General features: G+C 44.4%; 1 protein-coding gene across 5 annotated transcripts in view; it reads left to right on the top strand.

Annotated features, from left to right (window-relative positions):
- Positions 1 to 16,403, top strand: part of BCR (BCR, RhoGEF and GTPase activating protein) — a 101,547-nt gene that overhangs the window by 19,162 nt on the left and 65,982 nt on the right. Inside the window, exon 1 of one of the 5 annotated variants that reach the window (XM_027696771.1) lies at positions 15,249 to 15,398. The exons of the other annotated variants lie outside the window; for them this stretch is intronic. The gene's annotated coding sequence lies outside the window, so the exon portion shown is untranslated. Of the gene's footprint in view, positions 1 to 15,248; positions 15,399 to 16,403 lie in introns of those variants that run through there. 5 annotated transcript variants of the gene reach the window in all.

The following is a 16,403-nucleotide window of genomic DNA, read 5'->3' as shown; positions in this document are numbered from 1 at the left end:
AGTATGTTGAAATAGAGTTTTAATGATATGAAAGCCTGCATGAGACTTGTGAGTAGGGTCAGGTATTTACTTTTAAAAGGACAACTTGCAATTTTACATTACCATGTGCTGTACTGGAGGTTGGCTTAAAAGATGCATAGGAGGATTCTATACCTGACTAGGGACTGGGCAGAAGAAAACTCAGTCTAAGATTTTCTGCAAAAAGAGGAAGGATACACACTACTAAAACTGGGTTTTTCTTTCAAAATATTCTCTTGTGCTATTGTAACGATATGGGCTGGTTTGCTCCTGAGATCTGCAGGTGTTTCAGAAGTGTGTCAATAATAATGGGTCAAACTGTCAATAATACCCTGTCTATCCAGGGAAACTGAGGCTCTGAGAATCACAAATGAAGTGTCCAAGATCATCTACAGATGATAGGTCTGGGATCTTGACCCTGAACTTTTGTTTTCAGTTCTAGAACTTAACCTCTAAGGCAGTCTCTATGTATACATCTCATCCCTGAAGTTAGGTGGTAACATCGATGCTAAATAAGCTTTATCCTGGCTCATCTCTGCCTGTGGTGGTTAGATAAGCATGGTTTAACCTTTCTTTTTCACTGTTTCTGGTAGAGCCCTGCAGTGGATAAGGCCTAAAGGGAGAAGTTAGTTAAGTCTACTGGCTTTTTGTTGGCTTATGCTGCAGTTCTTGGATGATAAAGAACCATACTGGTGACCACAGCTTCTTTTATGTAACCAGCCAAACAGCTATTTTTTAATTACCAATGCATGTAAATGGACTGAAGCTATAAAGTAGTTTGAGTCTCATTAACAGACTCCTTACTAGGAAGCTCTTCTGTCTTTGTCTTCCTCTCTAAACATTTATACATCTCTTGGCACAGCAGAATCCAGGGCTTTGACTTTTGTTCACTTACTGCAGTGCTAGTGACACTTCTTTTGCCCATAACTTTTGTTAATTGAATGACACTTTGCAATACAGAAATTTTGTGGCAGACGAATATTTCAGGAAAGTCCAGTCTCTGAGCTTGCTTAAAAATCAATGCAGCCTTTAGCTGGCAACCATTAAGGAGACAGGAATTGAAAAAATTCCATTTTTCCTGTGCTGCAGGATTGACTGCTAGACTAACCGGCTTTTCTTATTTACACTTCTCCAAAGGCAGAGATGGGGTTTTTTGGAGGGTGGGTTGATGTTTGGTTTAGTGGTTTTTGTTTGTTTGGTTGGTTGTTGTTTGTATTTTAATTGCTTGGAAAGGTGGGTTTGCAGTAAAGGTCATTTGTGTTTCAGGTGGACTTACTAGCCAGTAAGTTCCTGCCAGAACAGTACTTAGAACAGAACCTAAATTTTAAAGCCTTCCAGATTTTAAAGCCATCCTCAGGATCAGTGAGAGAAGCTGGTGTACTTACTCAGCAAAGAATGCAACTGTCTTGTGACTGTGGTATATTAGTGAAGCCTTGAAACTTTCAGTATCTTCCTTGCAGCAGCTTTGCCCCAAGTTTTCACTGTCTAGATTGTCTATTTATACTCTTTATACCTATTATTATTATTAATATTTCCAAAGGTCCTTTACTGAGTACTCTGCTTGTTGTACCTCTTACGGAGAACTTAAAAATCTGAAACTGCCTCAGCAGCTCCCTAAACCAGTCTTTGTGGTGAGTCTGTTTACAGCAGTATCAAGAAATAAGGTGGCACCGTTCAAAGGCAAAAGCAATCCCCAGCCCTCAGGGAATGTATGGTTTGAGTGGATTAGTACCTGCACAGCTCTTGACTCCCTGGAGAACAGCCCTGCAGTTCAGCCCTCTGTGTGTGCACCACCTGTTACCAGCACAGGCTCTTCAGCAGAGGAGTGCACTCTGCTGCACAGGCAGCCTGTGAAACACTTCCACGGGGGCAGTTTGTTAGGGAGGACTGCACTCCTCTTTTAAGCTGGTGTTGGTAGGATATCTGCCCTTCCTAATGCACTGGGAGGGAGAACTTGATTTCTGCGTTGGGAAATTGCTTTTATCTTCAGGGTTATTGTCCCTTCTGCCCAGCTGTGCAGCCTGAGCTGTCAGATATTGAGCTTAGGATCTCCTGATGCTTCGCTATGATTTTAGTTGCTTTTTCCTTAACCACTGAAATATGTTCATTTTTGCAGCCCCGTGAAGTGAAGATTACTTCTGCCTGGGAACAGAAATGTATCTCCTTCAGAAGTGGCTGTGGCCATCTCAGATGCTGACTGCCCTATTTGTTGACAAGTTTGATTATGGTGTTTTTCCCCATCTCAGAGCCCCTTTCTCATTCCAGTCTCCCTGCTCTGTATGTGCCATGCATGATTCAGTTTCCTCTTTGGTGTTGATTCCTCTGTCCTGAGCCTAATTAAACCCTAATTGCTTTCTGATACCTGTGTAAGGATCCTTTCTGTCTATGATTTGCTGCTGCACAAACCCACCCTCGCTCATTAGACCAGCTTAGCCATACCCTCAGCTGGCTTAGAACCAAATTTGATTCAGTCTTTGTGTTCCCGTCTCAACATTTTGCTTCTCAGTCTTTTTCCTCCATCCCCTGACTATCATCTGCTGCCAGTGCAGTGCACTGTTCCCTTTGGGGCAGCCCTGTAGGGTGCCTGGGAGAGAGGAGGGTGGGAAGGGTGCAATTATAGCAGCAGCCTTGGGGAATTACAGAGTCATGTGAATAGGAGCATGTGAACTGTTGGAGGGGGCTAATGGACTTGGCAGAGATGCTTCTGACTCCACTTCTGCTAAAATGGTTGCTCTTTATCCTTCATGGCTAGCACGTGTGTTTGAGTCTCAGGTGATGGATGGGAGCCAGGCCATAGTAAAGAATGTATGAACAAAGAGCAAATAGCTTTGAGATACCTGAAAAGGTGTTAAAACAGTAAAACTTCCCTTTGTCTCCTCAAAGCCATTTGTTGTTACCCTTAACCTTTGATATCTCATGTGTTTTTTGTCTTCAGTGGTCACCATACAAGTTGCAGAAGAGCTGTACTGAGTAGCAGTAGAGTTGTAGGAACTACACTGCACCTGAGTTAGTGAGTACAATCTTCATCAGGAAGGTTTGTGAGACTGCTGTCAGGGCATGAGAAAGCAAAGGCTTAAGGAAGGGGCAGTAGTTCTGTGGATTGCATCCTTCTAAATTGTTGCCAGGCCTTTTTTTGTTTGTTTTGATTTTTTTTTTCTGACTACATTTCCCTGAATATTGGGCACCCAGTACTGAGGTGGTAGGGAGATGATGTCTGCGAATCAACAGCATAACAAAAAAGAGTATCTGGGTTATATTGCTCTGCTTTCATCTCTAAAAACTGCTGTGGCACCACTTCTGGCTCTAAGATACAGGCAGAGGTTTTCCAGAAGAAGTTGTTTGTGATCCAAGATGGACCAGCCAGAGGGGTGGTGAGGAGCTGGCACAAACTGGGATGAGTAGGTTGCTTATCTGATCCCTCCTGAAATGTCTAATCTGTCAGAGCTGTCAGAACCTGGGTATATGCTGGAGGATGAGCCATATTTACATAACATCTTGGAGGGTGTGCAAGAGAGAGGTGAGCTTGAGGAAGGGAAGAGGTGACATTTAATCCCTTGCTTGCTGAACCCTAAAGGTTTGCTTTGTGTTGGTCTGCTCCCCTGTGCTTCCCTCCTGTTTTAATGGCTGTGATGAATGACAAATGGAGGCAGAGCAGTGAAAACAGGAAACATAATCCCTTAAAAATAAGTGGTGGGAAAGGGAGGAAAGAAACTGCAACTAAAGGAACCCCTGCTTTCATGAGGCAACTCCACAGAGCAGCTGCTGGCTCGTCAACAAGGAGCTGCTATTCTCTGAGTTTAGCAGAGGGTTGTCTTGAACTCTTGGAAGGGTGAGGAGGACCTAAAAGTAGGAGAGCTGTGGTCTGCCCTGTGTTGTTTTTGTTATTGGTTTTGGTTTTGTTTCTTTTTTAAAAGAGGGTTTAGAACCACTTGTCTTGACTACGGGTGAGGTTTGGATGGGATGTCATTTACAGTCACACATTGTTACAGGCTGCAGAGGCCCTCAGTTCTCTTTGGTTCTGTGTTGCCATGCAGTCACTGGCAGCAGAAGGGGTGGAGGAGAGCTGACTGCAATATCTGCCATTTAGAGCAGTGAGAGGCTGCTCAGCAGGAGCTGGTTTGCCTCAGATTAGTTTTCTCACTTGGCTGCCTCTGGACCCTGCTTATTGTTCCCTACTATGTCAAAGGGGTGGGAGCATCACATTTATATTGCACAGCAGCAGTCACTGGTTGGGGGGGGTGGACAGGAGTTACAATGGACACAGCAAAAGCCTCTCTGCCTGTGGAGCATTTTAGGAGGCATCACACTGCTGGTTGGCAAGGCTGAAGGCTCAAGATTTCCACAAAATGATGCTAGATAGAGAGACATCCTACCAGTTCAGGTGCTTCATCTTATCATTCTTTTCATGCCTTAGCTTTGAGTGTTGGATGGAGTGTCTGCAGTGGGAAGTTCTTGAGGCTGAAGAAGCAGGAAGGGGAATCTCTGGATCACTCTTACACAGTGTGTGAATAGCAGGTGCTTAGCTGAGTGGCTGTTGGAGCAGTGAACCTACTTACCTAAACTGGTAAACAAAGTTCTTTCAGAGCAGGGTCCAGGCCAGCCTTCCCCAGCTCCTGATCATCTTACCTGGGACAGTAAAAAGCAATTTGCCTTCTGGTTGCACTCAGTCCTGTTGCACTGTAATACAAGAAAGCCTGAAGGGGATGGGATCCCCTTAGTACGGCATGGGACAGTGGAAGAAAGTGGGACTGTTGAGGGGGAATGTGCTTTACCTCTTTGCAATTTCTGTCCTCCTTTTGTGGAAAATGAAGATGATTTTCTCTGTAAATTGGTTTGAATGTCACTTTTGCAAAGGGAGACCAAATCCAAGCCAGAACTGCCTGTGGCTGTGTCTGAAGTGCACCCGATGGCAGCTCTGCAACAGCCAGAGGGAGAAAGTAAGTTCTGTGGATCAGTTCTTGGAGCCTTTTGTTCCCAAGTGGAGCTGGTGTTAGTGGAAGGAGCTGTTTCATGCCTGTGTGCAGGAACTGCTGGGTGAAGGCTGGTGGCCACAGCTGTGTGCAATGCGGCAGCAACTTGGATGCTGCAGAGTCTGGGTTCAATAAAGGGTTGCAAGAAGGGTAGGTAAAAAAATCAGATGACTTGCCTGATTATTCCCTGTTTTCTTAGGACTTTGTTAGTGGGGTGTGGGTCTGTAGCAGTGCTAATTTAACTGTAATTTAGTCAGTGCTAGAGAAATTTACCTGTGCGTAGTTTTAGGGAGTTTCAGCCTATTTCAGCAACTCCTTGTACTTTTGTAAACGTTGAAAGAATTTGAGAAATACTATTTGGGTGGCTCTTGCACGCTGGCTACTGTGCAGCTCTGCTTCCACTCTTGATTCCTCAGAGTGCTGCTGCTTATTCATTTGCCTCATCTAACCCCTTTAATCCAAGAGTTTAGTGCTCAAACTCACGCTGCCTGGCCTGCCTCTTAAGTTTGCAAGGGTACATGCAGAAAACAGCTGGTAGAGCAGCTGTGACAGCATTAAAAACCAGAAGGTGCTGTCAAAGCTGAGCTGATGTTCATTACCTGAGCGGGGCTGGAGAGTGGAGCTCCTGACTTGGCTTGAAATTTGCCAGCTGGGCCTGAGAGGAGTGTGATATCAAATCTACATTTGAGTTTCTCTGTTTACTTGTGTTTTAGAGGAATAGTGATTGTGTAGCTGGAGGAACACTGAGAACCAGGGGAAGGTGCAGGAAAATTTTAAAAAGGGAACACACATTTTGTGTGTTAACACTGAATGTGGTCAATGTTATCCAGGCATGTTCCATTGGTTCTCCCATTGTCCCTCCTATGGTTATTCTGCCGGTTTTGTTTACTTTTTATCTTGTGCTTTAAGGACTGAACTTGGAGGACTTGGCTCCAGGGAAAGCTGTAGTTATTCCTGCTGCTCAGATTCACTCTCTGAGGACACCACCCTCGCACTCACTGCGTTGGGTCCCAGCTGGGGTCTGCTGAGAGCTTCCACCTGCTCAGCTGCTGCTCCCCTTCCTTGGCTTTTTCACTTGCCACTTGCTCTGACCCACCTGTTGCCCGTGGTATGGGAGCTGTCACACACCCCAGTGTGGCATCTGGTGCTGGCTGTGGGGCAGGACTGAGGCCCCCTGGCCACGTGCCAGCGCTCAGTGGCACTTTGGGTCTGCTCTAGTCATTTGTCACCTGGATCTTGCTGAAGCCTGGCTGATGGAAGCTGTGGGTGCTGTGGCTGATTAAGAGGCTTTATCAGGCAGGCTTTTCTCCTCTCCTTATCCCAGAAAGGCTGCAGGCAGGTAAGGTTGTACTGTGCTTCACATTTTCTTTTTAAACTCTCCAGCCCTAGGTGAACTTGAAATTTCCCCAACATTAAACCTTAGCCCTCAGAATAAAGAGCTGCAACCTGAAAGGAAGGAGAGGATGCCAATCCATGGACATCTGAGTGCTTGATGTGTTGCCCCTGTATGTTCTTGAGTCCTTTTTTGCTGTGTTGCTGATGCTCCCCCTGGGTATGCTGGGGAGAATGCCCTGCTCCCAGCCCCCCCTCCCTGCAGCTGCCTAGGGGGAGAGGCACAAAAGCTGTTCTGTGTGCTGGCTTCGTGGAACAGCTGATGGCTCAGCAGTGCTTTAGGAACTTATGCTCTGCTACAGGTGCTGGGAAGGGGAGGCAGTTGGGGGCAGGGGGATGAACACTCTGCTGCTGTTTCCTTGGGGACTGGTGGGAATTTTTGAGTTTTTATCTGCTGCAGTGAAGAGTGACAGAGAGGGATCCTCCACATACACGCTCTGAAGGATCTTCAGCCCTTTCCTGGCCAATGTAGCAAGATGGGATTTCCTCTGCCAGCCACACAGATTTGTTTGTTAAAGAACTGTGGATTGATTTTAGAGCACAAGTGCCTTTGTCAAGATTACTGTGCATGTCTGGAACAAAAGTTATTTCTCTTTTAAGGGGAGGAATTTGGAGTCTGGTTTGCATTTTTGTCTCAGTGGTACTCTCTCACTTGTAAATATTCATCACTTTCAGAGAGATTAATGAGGATAGTTCTGAGCCTTTCATAAGAAACATACCCTAGGAATACATGTGTCTGTTCAGCTCTGATTAACACCTATTTGGATCAGTTTGGAATCTAATTTGTAAATTAAAGTGTACAGGCAGACTTTGTCCTTCCATATTTTAGATAGGGAAGGTGGAGACTGCTGAGAAGTTGAGAGGAGTATGGAAGACAATAATATTTTTGATTGTGATAGGGATGCAAAGAAGCCCTTTGGGTAAAGACTGAGGTAAAGGAATATTCATCTTTGATAACATTGTGTTTAGGTACTGCCAAGTGTGTGCCATCTCCAGGTACAAAGGAGTGAGCTAAGGATAGCATAAAGTGTGACATAGAATTTACTGCTTGTGTTTTAAAAAGAAAACTGTCACCTTATTGCACAAATATAGTTGGATTTATAAAGCTTGAGAAAATTACTGCTTAGATAGACAATCATTGAAAGCTCTGAAGATGAAACAAAACCGAAATTTTCTTTTCTTGTGGGTGTTTTTTTTTCTTTTCTGATAAGCTTCATGCATCAGCTGCCAAGAAATTAGCGATCAACAGGAACAGAATGTTGTCTGGCTCTCCTGAGGTGCAGTCAATGCTGTAACTTTTGCACAGCTGAAGGCAATGGCAGTGAAGATGACACTTAGTATCTGTTACCACAGTTGCTGGTTTTAACTTAGTCTTGCTTCAATCTCCCTGGCAAAGCACGAGGTGGTTCTTGCATTGGCTTGTTTCTTTCTTTCAGTTCAGTGGCAACCACACCCAGAGTTCAAGTCCTAGCACACTTTACATTCCTGATTCTTTAAGTGCTGAAATACTGGTCAGAAAGTGCCAATAAATTTGTTTTGAGGAATATGTTTTTTCTGCATGAGTTTGAAGTATCTGGGAATGTACTAGAACCTTGCAAATCTAAATGTTTCATGTACACTCATGAAATCCTGATAAAGAAGGTTCTTCAAGGCTCTGCCTGACACATTTGAAGCATTCTCTGGGTGAAACTCAGTGATTTAGAAAAGCCTTGTAGTACCAGCTCTGAAATCCTGTTTAAAGTCTCATGTTGATTAGTGCATGTGAACATAACAGAAATCCTTCTTGCTCAAAAGAAATTCGTCTGCAGAGTATGACACCATATATTGAAGTCTGATTCCAGAATGTTTTAAAGCTGAATTGTTACAACTGAATCAGGATGTTCCCTTGTGATGATGCTTCACTGGGGATACCCTGTTCTTGGGAGGCAGTGTCCTCTTTTAGCTGCAAAACTGCACTTCCAAATGAAACTTCATGGAAAATCTGTATCTTTTGGTTTACTTTTCTGTAGCATTTCTTTGCCAGTCCAATCTTAATCAAGGTCAGACTTTATATTGAAGCTGAAAACTGGTATGAGACAAGGGTGATTTAATAAATTAATTGTTACTGAGGCTTTCCAAAGTAACAATTTATCTCTGAGCAGGAGGCCAGGCTCCTTGTGCTGGTACAGCAGAGTGATGTTCCCACAGCGCTGTCCAACTGGACTGGCAAGATGTGTCCTCCTGTGCCAGGAGGTGCTGCTTCCTGCCTTTTGGTGTCCACTCCTCTCTGGGAATGCAGTTCTGCTGTGGGCAGAACTGATGATACAGAAATACCTACATAATTCCTTAATTCCACATGTCAGAGAAGCAGCATATAAAGCCTGTAATGTTGCCTCTTTTTCCTATAGTGATTTGTAATCTGTGACTGTGTGTGGACCTGTCAGCAGGCAGGTTCTTCATTGGAACTGGCATCTCTTCTTTCTGGTGTGTGTTGCCTCTGGGGTAACTGTTTTCAGAACCATCTCTTTGCCACTCTTGTGCTCCATAGCTGTCTGTTTAAACAGACTCATGGCTTGTCCATTGTGCCTTCCTTTGATGCCCTTACTGTCACTGTAAGGTGATATAGAGGGAAAGAGGTTTTTATCACTGCAGTAATCCTCAGACAGCTGGTTCTGCTGGTGGGGAAAAACTACTTCATACTCTCCAGGAGGCTAATTCTTCAGAATTTGTTGAATAAGTGTGTTATGACTGCAGCCGTAATAAGCCATAATTGCAGATAAATGCCTGTGCAAGTTGGTGGCTGACACCATTTTTGTGCATGCATAATGTCCTTATCTGTGTTCTTCTGGGTAGCTCTTACAGTCTGGCCTCGTTTGCTCCACTGTAGCAACGTTGAGAGGCTCCTTCCCTGGGAGATCTGGCGTTGTAGTGTTCTGACAGCAAGACAGACACACCCCTTCACCTGTGCCATTGAAGGTGTAGTTCTGAGGTTACGGTTTGCTGTGCACACGGTGTCAAATGTTTGAAATGTCCAATGCTGTGTGTTAGTGATTTTTGTGGTTTTTTTGGTATTGCAATGTGCAGAATATTTTGTGGTTCAGCAGCGAGGCCTTTTCTTCTCACATCTGTGCAGTGCATAAAGTGGGAGTTTCAGAAGATACACAATCTCATTCACTGACATGCCAAGGTTTCGGCACCTGGTATTGTCTGTATAACGTAGATTTGTTTGTTTAGTTGTCATAAGAGCTCTAACCCTATAAGTCTTTGCCACTACAGTACTTTTTCCTACTTTCTAAGTGTGTAAGAGTTGTGTGGAGTGGTTTGGTGACCGGGAGCATCACGTCTCTGCCACAACTCCCTGTGGAAATGTCACGAAGGTTAAAGTTACCCTTCCTCAGGGCAGAGGCTGGTGCGTGGCTTCTCTTCCAGAGTCACTGTAAGGAGGCAAAGGCACCTGCAGAGCTTTGTGCAGGCCCTGATTTCTCTAAATATTTAATTGCAAGGTGTAGATTACCCATTGATGTGTGTGTGGTGTGGTCTTCCTTCCGTGTGTGTGTGTGCTGCACAGTGTGCTGCTTGTACAGCCCCTGAGCACACTGTGGAACTTGGCAAATCCAAACCCCTTTTCAATGACTTGCCCCAGGGTTACTCCTTTTCCTCACCAAAGGGTACTTTCCTGTTTATTTTAATTATGAGTGTTTTGTCTTTCTATTTTAAATAAAATGCTGTATCTTTTTTTTTTCCTAAATTGACAGGCAGTCTTGTAGCACACTGCTGGGGGGCATTGATTGAACAAAATATTTGGGTTTGCTTATCTAAGTGCCTTATTTTTACAGAAACATTATAAAGAATCGCAGTAGATCAAATGATCTGCAGATCCCAGCTGTGCCTGCTTGTACACACTGAGAGCATCTTGCTTTGTGTGCTTGTGTTTCTGGAGGAGTGGTTTTGTTGTGTTTTAATTTGGATTATTTTGCAAATTGCTTTCTTGTCTCTTTTAAGTAGCACATGCTCCAAAGCACTGGAGTATTTGACTTTTTAGTGTTTCTTCTAACAATATGTTCTGAAATATAGTCCCACTGGCTTCAGTAAAAAGAACTTTTCGAAATGAATTATAAGAATATTTTTTGGTAACAATTTCTTTCATATTTCTTTTCCTGACCCACAGATATCTCGAACTCTTCTTTGGGGAAAAAACCAGTCTCTGAGGGAGAGACCAGACCTGTAAATTTTTAAGCCCACAGTAAATATTTCAGTGCATTGTGTGCAGGGATCACCTCGGGAGTTCAGTTAAGAACCGTTTCTGAAATGTAAACTATCTGCTGAAGATCAGGGCTGACAGGCATCCACATAGGATTTGATTTAGCAGAAGAAACCAGCTTGGAAGTGGAAGCACAGGGAAAATCTACATAAAGCGCTCGGCAGCATTTTGATGAACAGAGCACATTCTTCCAGGGCAGAAACATTGTCTCAGCTGTTTGACTAAGAGTTTCCAAAGGTTTGAAAACAGACTTGTTTTCTTGCATCTCATTTCTGAGACCTTATTTCATCTTCAGTCTAAAGACAGAACTCCAGATTTGTAGTGGCAATTGCTGTGCTGATAGCTGTCTTTAGGAATGTGGCAACAACTAGAAAACATTGGAGAATGCAGCTCATGAGCATAAATGAGAAGCACAGTTGTTGAAATGGGTTTAGGAATTCATTTAATCTGCTTCCATCTTTCTCCAAATGCTGTCTTGTTTTATTCCGGGGGACAAGTTTTTCTCTAGCAAGATGTGCAGGGTGATGTGGGTACAAGATATAAAGGTGACATGGGTCAAGATATAAAGCAAAAGCAATATTAAAAGTGCATCTGTTCCATCATAGCTTGAGGTGGTAAGAAATCCAGACTTTGCAGTGCCTGTTTGGAGCACAGTTTCTCTGCCTGTGGGCAACAGCATGTGCAGTTAAGGGGCACCAAGTAAGTTTTCACACACCCTTCTTAAATCATACCATTGTATTTTGGGACAAAATGAGAGGCAGGACTTTGGAATTTCCTGGTATTTGTTGAAGCATTAGAACTACAGTGTATTTTTAAGTCCTCCTCCACTTTTTTTTTGCTAAATCATCTCTTTGACACTCCAAAGTGTTGCTACCTGTGCCTCCCTGCAAAGGATGAGATGGCAAAGCTTCCTCATCTCTTAGACTGTGGTCTTCAGATTTGTTTATGTTAAAGGGAGTTAACGTGGCTAAAGGCTGGCTTGAAAAGCTTTACCAGCCTGTGTTGCTCTCCAAAGAATGGTTATGCACATCAGCTATTCACCCTCAGTTTTCCTAGGGAGGAGAACTAATTTTCTTTCCTGCAGAATGATAAGATTTGGTTACTTCCTGAGCCGAAAATAACATGCCCTGTTGCTTAAACCTTGTTAGCAAGCTGAGACTTGCTGAAGAAGCATTTGCTTCTTCCACTCCTCAACCTGTCAGGTTTTCAGATTATCCTTGCTTGTGTTCTGCTGGTGGAGCCAGGTGGAAAATAATAAGGCCCCTCTGCTTATCTGTGGTCAGCACTGACTGAAAGGGAGAGCTTATCTCTCGTCCCCATGTGTCCTAGAGGAAGCCAGGCTGAAGCAATGAATCCCTGTTCCTAACAACAGGAAAACCCAGAATTTGACTTAAAGGGGATGATTGATTGGAGAAAACAAGAAAAAGACACCAAGTAATGGGGATTGGTGTCAAGTGGCTGAAGCTGTGTTTGTGGTGTGCTGAGGTGTGCCACTGCCCAGCTCCCTCCCCACTGCAGACAGCTCCCAGAGCAGTGCAGACTGCCCAGGCTGCACCAGCAGGCTGGCTGTGTGTGCTGGAGGTCACAGCAGCATCCCACAGATTGATTTTTATTTGTTTATTGACATTTCATTCTGTAGAAGCAGAGTGGGTTTCAGCTCGGTGTAGAGCTGAGGCTCCAGGTGAGAGCAGAGGGAAGGTGGTGGAACAGGTACAAGGAGCTGGCTCAGCCTTTAACCTTCCTCCTGCTGCAACACCCCGACAGCAGATGTGCTGTTGTATTCCATGATTTCGAGAAGTGGAGGATGTGTGAGAGAGATGCCCTTGTACAGTGACCTTGCTACCTGTAAGCTCTCAAAATAATAATGCATAAGTGTTCAAGAAGATGTCAAGGCAATTCCTGTATAAGCCTGTCCAAAGACCAGCTGCTGGGACTGGCATCCATCAAACCACAGCTGAAGTGAGTGTGTAGGGGCTAAAACCATAAATGCTGATGCAGTTTTTTTTCCCTTGCTTTGACTAAAGGACTGGGTAGAAGAGGTAAAAGAAGGGTAAAGTATGGTGTCCAGAAGAACTTGACTGCAAAATAGTGCATTGCAGCTTGGTGATGAGGGGGTTACATGCAAGATTTTGTGGGTCTTGGATTGCTATAATTCTGAACTTCTGCAGCTGTGTGTGGCTGTGTGCTTTGCTTGTTTCTACAGTAACATAAAGGTGTCTAATTTTCCTTGTCTCAGAAAGCTGTTCCTGAGTGATGCTTTGGAATTTCCCTGATTTGCAACTGAATAATTCAGCCCTTAGCTATATAGATTATCCAAATTCACCTACCAAACCCTCCCTGCCATGAAAGGTGCAAGTGGCTTGCCTAAGAAGAGTTAATGTCACCTGTAATAACTGACTTTCACCCAAAGATCTGCAAATATATTTTCTTTTTTCTAACCATTACTTTAAAGTTCCAAGTATAGGTAGGTATTATCTCAGTTTAAAAATTGAGAAAGTGCAGGCATTGCTGGGTGCTAATCTGGCTCTTCCTAGATTCAAACTGTTCACTTGCAGGACAAAATACCCTGATCTCCTTAGCTGCTGCCTTTCTGTCACATGTCCTGATAGTAATAAGTAAATAGTACATTTAGTACATCTGTAAATTTGGAAAGATAAGAAACAATGGAAAAACTTGGATGTTGGACAAAGTCTGGGGCTTTTCCCTATTGCGTGAAAGGAATTGCTGTCCCAGATGGTTAAACACAAAGGGATTAGGTGTACAGCAGGATTTTGTGCTGTGTATTGTCTTAGTAACCATGGTGCCACGCTGTGCAACCTTGCAGAAGAGTTTCCTAGACCCTTTTCCAGTGATTGCTGTGAATCACTGTGTTGTTTCTTTTTTTAGTCAGACTTTGTACATCTGCAGGATCCACAAGTTCATGGTGCCACTTCTCATGAATAATGAGCTGCCCAGGTGATACTGGAGGTAGTGATGGGTTTTGCCAGTTCCCAGAGCAGTCTGATTGCATTCAGAGAGCTGTGATGTTATAAGCAATTGAATTTAAGTTACTGGAAAACTCCTAATTTCCAGCAGTCGTGGAGGTGTGGAAAGTGTTTTCTGCCTTGGACTTCCTGCATGCCAGGACTTCCTTTCTCCAGCTGTCACTGTTAGAGAAGCCACCTTCTCTTTGCCATACGGTCTCTTTGGATTGAATTTTCTGTTTGTCACCAGCTCTTCTAGTCTTTCTTTTTCTCAGCTGAAATTTTTGTTTCTACCGTTGCAGACAGAAGCAAACCTAAATTAGGCTTTAGTCCTCCTGCTTTGCAGCTCTAACTCACTCAGTGCAAAGCTGTTGCCCTGTAAGTTAGTTTTATCCATTGTGGTGGAATTTTGGTATAATTCTGATGTTACTGGGATCATTTGTTAACTCTTGCCAGGAGAGGCATTAACTCCCATGCACGTATAATCTGTTACACAGCTGACATTAAATGTGTTCCCCATGTAAGGCAGAAAAAGGTTTCAATTCTTTTAATGCGGCAAAAATCTCTGTAGCTAGAAATTCCTGACCCTTTGGATGGAATACTGAAAGAACATTCAGAAATTATTGGGATTTATTTGCTTGTGCAGGAAAAAGTTATTTGATGGGTTTCCGTTTGAAGCAACTGCTTTTAAAGTTCTATTTAAAGCCTCTTCTTCAGTCTTCTCTTCCATTTCTTCTGGACAGTACTGCAGGATGTCTGTGCTCCGTTTCTTGCAAGGAATGACATCCCAAGAAATACCGTATTTTTTTTCCATGTGGGAGCTCTTTTCATCACTGATGGAGAGCCTTGCTCTGTAGGACCACTCCCATGGGCTCTGCTAGTTAAAGAGTGGAAGAGGTTTGGGCATTGCTTGCCATTGTGTGTATGACTTCTTGTGTCTGGCATGAGAACAGAGGGAAAGACTAGCTCTGGAAACAGGGAAATAGGGTTGACTAGACCTGTTGTTACCATTTACAGAAACTAAGCAGAAGGGGCTTGTCCAAGGTGGTTCCCTCCTTCCCTTTTATTGAACTCAATAATCATGGACAGTGGAGAGGGAGAGATTTAAAATACCCAACAACTAGGTAGGGAGTAACTCCTGACATAAAGGCTTCTATTCATGGCTTCTCCCCCTCCTTGCTTCCCTTAAATAATATATATTTTATACATAACTTTCAGGCCTGTTAATTGAGCTGGTTTGGGTAGGTTCAGAAGGCAAATGTGGTGTTTTGAGGCTGGGTACTAAACCACAGAGCTGGCTGAGCTCATTGGAGGGTGCCTGAAGCTTCATGGCCTTGCCCTCCCATTGCTTGAAGGCCTCCAGATGTGGAGGGCTGTGCACGACCCACGCTGCATTCTTGGGGTATCTGTAATGTATGGACAGCATTCAGTAGGAAAAGTGGATTAGTAACAGAGTTTGAAGGAGGTGGGAATCTTTACTGGAAGTGTCCTCTTCCAAGTTTCTTACCAAGCTGCAGGTTTTCTGGCATACGTGCAGCTCTGGGGCGTAGCATTCTTCCCAGCATTTTTGTAAAAGAAGGATAGTAAAATAGGAATATTCACACACAAAACTTTTTCCAGCCCTGACTTCTTGGCAGACCTTGTGGACTGAGCAAGAGAAGTCTCAGGTTCTTGGAAGGCGAGAAGAAGCTTTACATTCTGGTCAAAAGCAATGAGAGAGGCAAACCTGTGCTATCTAGAGGGCAAATTGGAGAGAAAATACTGTTACTGGGAGAGAGGGACATTTTAATTCTGGACTGTTCACATTCCTGAAAGGTGAGTCTGGGTTTGAATAAGAAATTGTATATCCAGAGGGAAGCGCATTTTGCCAATATGGTCTTTCCAAGTTTTTGGTGAGAGGTAGATTTCAAACCCCTTTCTTTTGAGCACACTCTTAATGCCTGGCAGTGCCCATCTCTCCACATTCCCCATGATTGCCTGTGCTTCCATGTGCCAGTGCTGTCTGCTGGTTGTTCTCACACTTGGTGAGAAAGAGCATTGGTCACTAATGCCCGTGTGAGGCCAGTTCCAGGGATGCTAAGGCACGGTGATCTCTGGGAAGCGCTGGTTCCACCTGTGGCATTTGCCTGGCCCGGAGCAGAGGAGCAGGGCCTGAGCCCCCGTGCAGGGGCTGCCCTGGGCTGCAGTGCTGTCTGGGGCACTGTCAGGGGCTGTGCAGTTACTGCTGTGGTTTGACAAGACCCTCTGTTGCAGTGACTGCATTTTCCTGGTTCTCACAGGGGTCCATCCCTAGTGAGTGCTGGGTTGTTGTGTCTCTGTCACCTCGTGTATTTGCCATCCTCCGACACCTCCTGCCAGGACAAGGGCCAGCCTCATGTAAAGAGCCCCCTCTGAGAGTGGCTGGTAGCCAGTAATCCCTTTAGAAAAGTCTGTGCTCCGAGAGTGCAGTGTGGCAGATCCTGCTGTTACTAAATTTTGCATTTCACCCTTGGCTTTTTGCCAGGTCCCACGGGGAAACTTGGTTTCCAAGAAGCAGTCACAGAATAGGAATAGTGGCTGCCCTTTGCTGGGGACCTACCAGGCAGTGCTCATCCTTCCCTGGGAGCAGAGGGGGGCAGCCATGGAAGGAGGATCATGTGTTAGGCTCAAATCCTCATAACCAAAACACAACAGCGGCAGGAATACTGTGTGGTTCTCTATTAAAATAGTCCCTTGTGGGAGCACTTCAGGTCCTGAGACTCACTTTGGCCCTGTGACCCTTTGTACCTCTTGGAGGCAGAACAGTGTGTGCACAACTTCAGGGTAACTTCAGGTTCAGTT

This window comes from Neopelma chrysocephalum, unplaced genomic scaffold (genome assembly GCF_003984885.1).
Source record: "Neopelma chrysocephalum unplaced genomic scaffold, ASM398488v2 Primary Assembly neopelma1_116, whole genome shotgun sequence".
NCBI classification, from domain to species: Eukaryota; Metazoa; Chordata; class Aves; order Passeriformes; family Pipridae; genus Neopelma; species Neopelma chrysocephalum.
The sequence above is the reverse complement of the archived record's forward strand: the minus strand, read 5'-3'. Positions and strand labels throughout refer to the sequence as shown.